The following is a 6,000-nucleotide window of genomic DNA, read 5'->3' as shown; positions in this document are numbered from 1 at the left end:
TTGCTCCGGTACTCTATTAAAAGGAGTACCTTAATTTCCAGTAGTTTCCCTAGAGCCCGGCTGCCACCGGCTGGTAGGACAAAAGATGTTGTGCAAGTTTCTCATTGCGAGCACGTACGACTATATATGGAACACATGCCTATTGATTAATTAGTACTTGGATACCGCTTTATTATTACCTGCAAATGCCCTACCATGATTGTTATATGAATTCTCTCATCCATGCAACGCCCATTCATCCGTCCATGTGCCTACAGTATTTTAATCCTGCTGTTTACTATAATCACTACTGCTTGTCTTTATTTCACTGCTTTGTTATTTCACTATTCCTACTGCTATAAAACTGTTGCTACTCGATAAACTCTTGCGAGCAAGTCTGTTTCCAGGTGCAGCTGAATTGACAACTCCGCTGTTAAGGTTTACAAGTATTCTTTGTCTCCCCTTGTGTCGAATTAATAAATTGGGTAATACTTCCCTCGAAGACTGTTGCGATCCCCTATACTTGTGGGTCATCAAGACTATTTTCTGGCGCCGTTGCCGGGGAGCATTGCTTTATTTGCAAGTTCACTTGGATTGATATTGTTCGCTGCAAATTCTCCATCATGGGTAAACCTCGCGATACTAAAGTCGCCATATTACCATCCACTACAAGAAAATGTACAACTCTGAATACCTCTGCTGCTCTTGATTCACCATCTGTGATAAGTCAACTTGTTTCACCACCACAAACTTCACGTGTTGGTACTTCTGCTGAATCTGAAAATTCCTCTGATAATTTTGATGATGCTTCTACTGTGCTTGATAATACTGGTTCATTAGGTCCTTTTCTAGATGCTACAATTGCTAGGTCTAGACAAACTGAAATTACTGAACTCCTAATGAAAATACTGTTACACCTGTTAATTCACCTGAGATTGATGATCTTGATGAAGATTATGTAGAACTTGATGATGATTTTATTGATAAATGCAATGCTACTACTAGTACAAGTAACCTCAAAAAGCTTATTGCACAACATGCTGTTAGATATAAGCCGTCTCCTGATCCTAAATTTGCCACATCTCCTATAAACATTAAAGATAAAGATTATGACTTTTCTCTTGATTTATCTCATATATCTATTGTTGAGAAAACACCCTTTTGTGGTACTGAAAAAGAGAGTGCTGTAGAACATATGAATGATCTTTCTACTTTAAGTAGCTTGTTTTACGATGATGTTAAGATGCGTACTTATTTTGTTGCTAAGATTTTCCCATTCTCATTAAAGGATGATGCTAAGATTTGGTATAATAATTTGCCTCCTGATTCTATTAATAGTCCAAGTTGTTTGCTTGATGTTTTCTTTCGGAAATACTTTCCCGCTAGTGCTCAACATATGGCTTTGCGAGAGAATTTATAGCTTTGATCAAGAAGATGGAGAGAAATTGCACTGAAGCTTGGGCAAGATTTTGCTCTCTTATTAGAGCTCGGCCTGGACATGATTTGGAAAAGCATGATTTACTTGATATATTTTATAGTGGACTAACCATTGAGTCTAGGGCATACCTGGATAATTGTGCTGATTGTGTTTTCAGGAAAAGAACTCCGGACGAAGCTGAAGAATTATTGGCAAAGATAAGCAAAAATCATGATGATTGGTCTACACTGAACCAACCCCGACACCTATATTGAAGAAGAGGGGTATGATTGAATTAAATGATGAAGATATGAGGGAAGCCAAGAAATCTCTTATGGAGAAAGGTATTAAATCTGAAGATGTGAAGAATTTACCTCCTATAGAAGACCTATGTAAGATAATTCCCCCTTCATCCACAATTGCGGTACATTCTCTTCAACGCTTTGATAGAGGAGATATTCTGTATTCAAAACCTCCTGATCAATGTTTAGATGAATTTGATAATTATATTGTTAAGCAAAGTAATTTTAATATGAGAGTAGAGAATCATCTAATGGAAAATTCTCAAGCTATTGGTAAATTGCATGATATTGTGGAGAGAACCTCCAATGATGTTAAGATGCTTGTTAAACATTTTGATATGATTCAAACTCAAATTGATCAACTTACTAAAGTGCAAAATAACTTGTTAAAAAATAATCATGAAGAGAAACAAGTTTATGAAGTAACAAATAGAGGCGGTGTCTCTACCCAGGATCCTCTATATCCTGAAGGGCACCCCAAAAGAATTGAACAAGATTCTCAACGAACTAAAGAAATTAGTAGTCCTTCTAAGAAAAAGAAGAAGAAACATAAAACTGTTGTAGAATCCTCTGAACCTGTTAATGATCCTAATAGTATTTCTATTTTTGATGCTGAAACAGAAAGTGGTAATAAACTTGAGGAAGATAATGATAAGAATGATGCTCCTGATAAAGAAGAAATTGAAAAAGAACCTGAAAAGCATGATAAAAATAAAAAGTACACTAAAGAAGATTTTATTACAAAGAAACATGGTAATGAAAGAGAACCTTGGGTTCAAAAGCCAATGCTTTTTCCTGCTAAGAAACTAAAATCAAAGGAAGAGGAACATTATAATAAATTTTGTGATTGGATGAAACCTTTATTTTTGCAAATCCCTTTGACTGATGCTATTAAATTGCCACCTTATTCAAAGTATATGAAAGATATTGTCTCTAACAAAAGGAAAATTCCTAATGAGGAGATTTCCACTATGCTCACTAATTACTCCTTCAATGGTAAGGTTCCAAAGAAGCTGGGAGACCCGGTATACCGACTATTCCTTGTTCCATCAAGAATAATTATGTTAGAACTGCTCTATGTGATTTGGGAGCAGGTGTTAGTGTGATGCCTTTTTCTCTTTACAAGAGACTTGATTTAGATAAGTTGATACCAAGCTGATATATCTTTGCAAATGGGCTGATAAATCTCTGCTATTCTCGTTGGTGTATGTGAAAATGTTCTGTTCAAGTTACTCAACATTGCTTGATATTAACTGATTTTGTTGTGTTGGAAATGCCTGAAGATGATAATATGTCCATTATTCTTGGAAGACCCTTTCTTAATACTGCAGGGGCTGTTATTGATTGCAATAAAGGCAAGGTTACTTTCAATATTGATGACAAGGAACATACCGTCTATTTTCCCAAGAGGATTGATAAAGTATATGGAGTTAATACAATTTTTAATGTGAAAACTATCAAAGTGGGATCCATTGATTGTCCTATATATGAGCCTAAAGAAGAATATCAAACTCTTGTGATTGGATCCATATCAATTCAATATAAGGTAACATGATTGATTTGAGGTTTATTTCTTCTTATGTCATATAAAATTTATTTGGTAGCAAGACTTGATCAACCTTGTTAACAAGTATATTTTAATGCATAAGAGAGCTAAACAACATTTCTTTCTTTCTTTCTCCCTCCATTTGTTTTACTTACTGTAGCACCTTTTGTTTTGCAATATGCTTTAGTTGTTAAGATTTTGGAAATCATTTTCCTTCGCATTAATAATTAATTTAACACCCAGAAATGTGCATTTTTCGAAGTTCTCAAAAATTTACAAAAATTATACTGGTAGTCCTATTTTTCGAAGAGGCACCTGGGAGCACCTGGGGCTGACCAGTGGGGCACCCCGAGGTGGCACCCCACGGGCCGGCGCGGCCGGCAAGGGGCGCGCCACCCTGGTGTGTGGGCCCCTCCTTGCCCCACTTCATCATCTCTTTCACTCAGTGCACTCTCTCTCCCGAAAAAACTCGTACTCACTTTCTCTCACTCGCGTTTACGCTCAAGAACTCGCGATTTCTCGATCTCTTTGCTCGGCCAGATTCTATGCCGAAATTTGGCACATTTGCTCCTTGGTATGTGACTCCTTTGATTGTCCAATTAGAATTTTGTTTGGTTGAGTATATCTTGAATATTTTGCTGCTGTAGATAACATGTTTAGTGAGCTTGCATGCTTGTTCTAAGTGGTAGAAATTAGTTTTGATGCATGTTTAGTACTCTAGCAAGTTCCTATAGTAGTTCCCCTCAATTATATACCTTGAAATCAAATTTTATAATGATTGTTGAAAAATTTCAGAGAAGGAAAATGAACAATTACAACTTTGGAGAGGTGTTTGAAGGAGAGACGACGAGTACGGGGAGGCCCTCGAGGGCATCCACTCGGATTAGACGATCCTATAATGAGGACGTGATTGCACCAAGCTTCGATGAGGGCAATGGAGACCCTAATGCTTCATCTTTTCCATGCTATGAATTTTTGAGCAATGCATGGTTATTGGATGATTTCTTGACTCTCATCGGAAAGGCGGGATTAACCACCTATATGGAGGATGAGAGGAAGCAATACTACATGCTCACTAAAATCTTTGTGGAGAGCTTCAAGTTCAACAACAAGCACTTCAACCCGCCGGTTGCATTCAAGATCTATGGTACTCCTGTCACTATGAAGTTGAAGGATTTTTGTGCCGCATTGGGTATTGCCCCTGCAGGTACAACTAAGAAGATTGAGGACAACCCCCGGGTTTTGCTGGAGCTCTATCGAGAAATTACAAATGATGATTGCCGCACCATTCAGCGCGGCAAGATAAGAAACATTCAACTCCTCGCCATTAAGTATTTTGCTTATTACCTTGCTACTAGCATTCTTGGTAGGGAGAATACTAGTAATATTTCTAGTTACCATCTTGCTTTCTTAATTGCTGCACTCACTAGGGAGACACCTTATCATCTTGGCTCTGTGATTGCTCGCCGTTTGTCCAACAAGGGGCCTATTTATGGGGGAATAATTGCATCGCGTATTTTGGCACGCCTAGATCTCCCTCTTGACCCTAATGATGTAGAAATACCACCTGTTAGGTTAGATATTGCTGCTATGAAGAGTCACCAATTTGTTACAGTTGACTCTAGTATGGATAATATTGTTTATAGAATGTTATTTGTCGACGGGGATGAGAGGGAAGTCCTCTTGCCCCAAACAGATTTGTTCAGGTATTGACAGGAAACCACGGTCGCGCTCTAAGGAGGAGGTGGATGAGCAACTGAAGATACAAGGCTTCCACCAGCAACATGACTCCGAGGACGCTGAGCCCTCCTACGACTACACCGTCACATACCCTGTTGCTTCCTCTAGCACATACCTGGAACCAGGTCGTTCTTCGTCGTACTACGGAGACACCACTTCATGGGGACCGTGGGAATGAACTCCACTTAGGCCAAAAGCCTAAGCTTGGGGGAGGTATACCGGCATCACTCATTATTTGCATATTATGGTTGCTGGATACTTGTACATACTTGTTTAGTTTCTTAGAGTGATTTTCTAATGAGAGGGAGATGATATTTGGGGAAGTGCTGTCCAAAAACAGATTCTGGGCTGTTACCAAAAAAATTCGTACGCACAGCCAGAACGTTATTTTGAGTTGCCAATTTTTGAGCATGTGCCCCAGGTTGTTATCTAACTTTCATTAGTTGAACACTTTTTGAGCTGAGCAATGGAAGATTTTTGTTAATTTCGATTTCTAGTACTGCTGTCGGGTTTTGGCAGATTTCGTCATCACTGCTTTTCTGTGTTTCTGTTAGTTTGCATTCTTTTGTTTTCGCTTTGTTTCTTTCCTAAAACACAAAAAGACCAAAAATATTTCTGTTGTTTCTCTTCACCATTTGTTTGCTTTGGTTTCTTGCATTTGTTTCGCTCTATTTGCTATTGCTAGTTTACTAAAAGAAAACCCAAAAAGATTTTGCTTTGTTTGCTTGTTTCTTTTGTTCTTGTTTCCAATTCGAAAACACCAAAAATATTTTCTGTTCTTCTTTGGTTTGTAAAGTTCATCATGAGTTCAATGGTCTTCGGTGGCTGGAGCGTGGTTTTCATTTCATATTATCCAAGCTACACAAGTGAAAGACAATAATGACGATCTACAACAATTGGATTTTGGTGAGAGGCTGGTATGAACTCTATTTGTTTTCATTTTTGTACATATACTCATCCATGTGAGCATGCTTAGTTGGTTCATGTGAGGTATATGTTATTTGAGAAAGTCTAGT

This window comes from Lolium rigidum, chromosome 3 (assembly GCF_022539505.1).
Source record: "Lolium rigidum isolate FL_2022 chromosome 3, APGP_CSIRO_Lrig_0.1, whole genome shotgun sequence".
NCBI lineage: Eukaryota > Viridiplantae > Streptophyta > Magnoliopsida > Poales > Poaceae > Lolium > Lolium rigidum.
The sequence above is the reverse complement of the archived record's forward strand: the minus strand, read 5'-3'. Positions refer to the sequence as shown.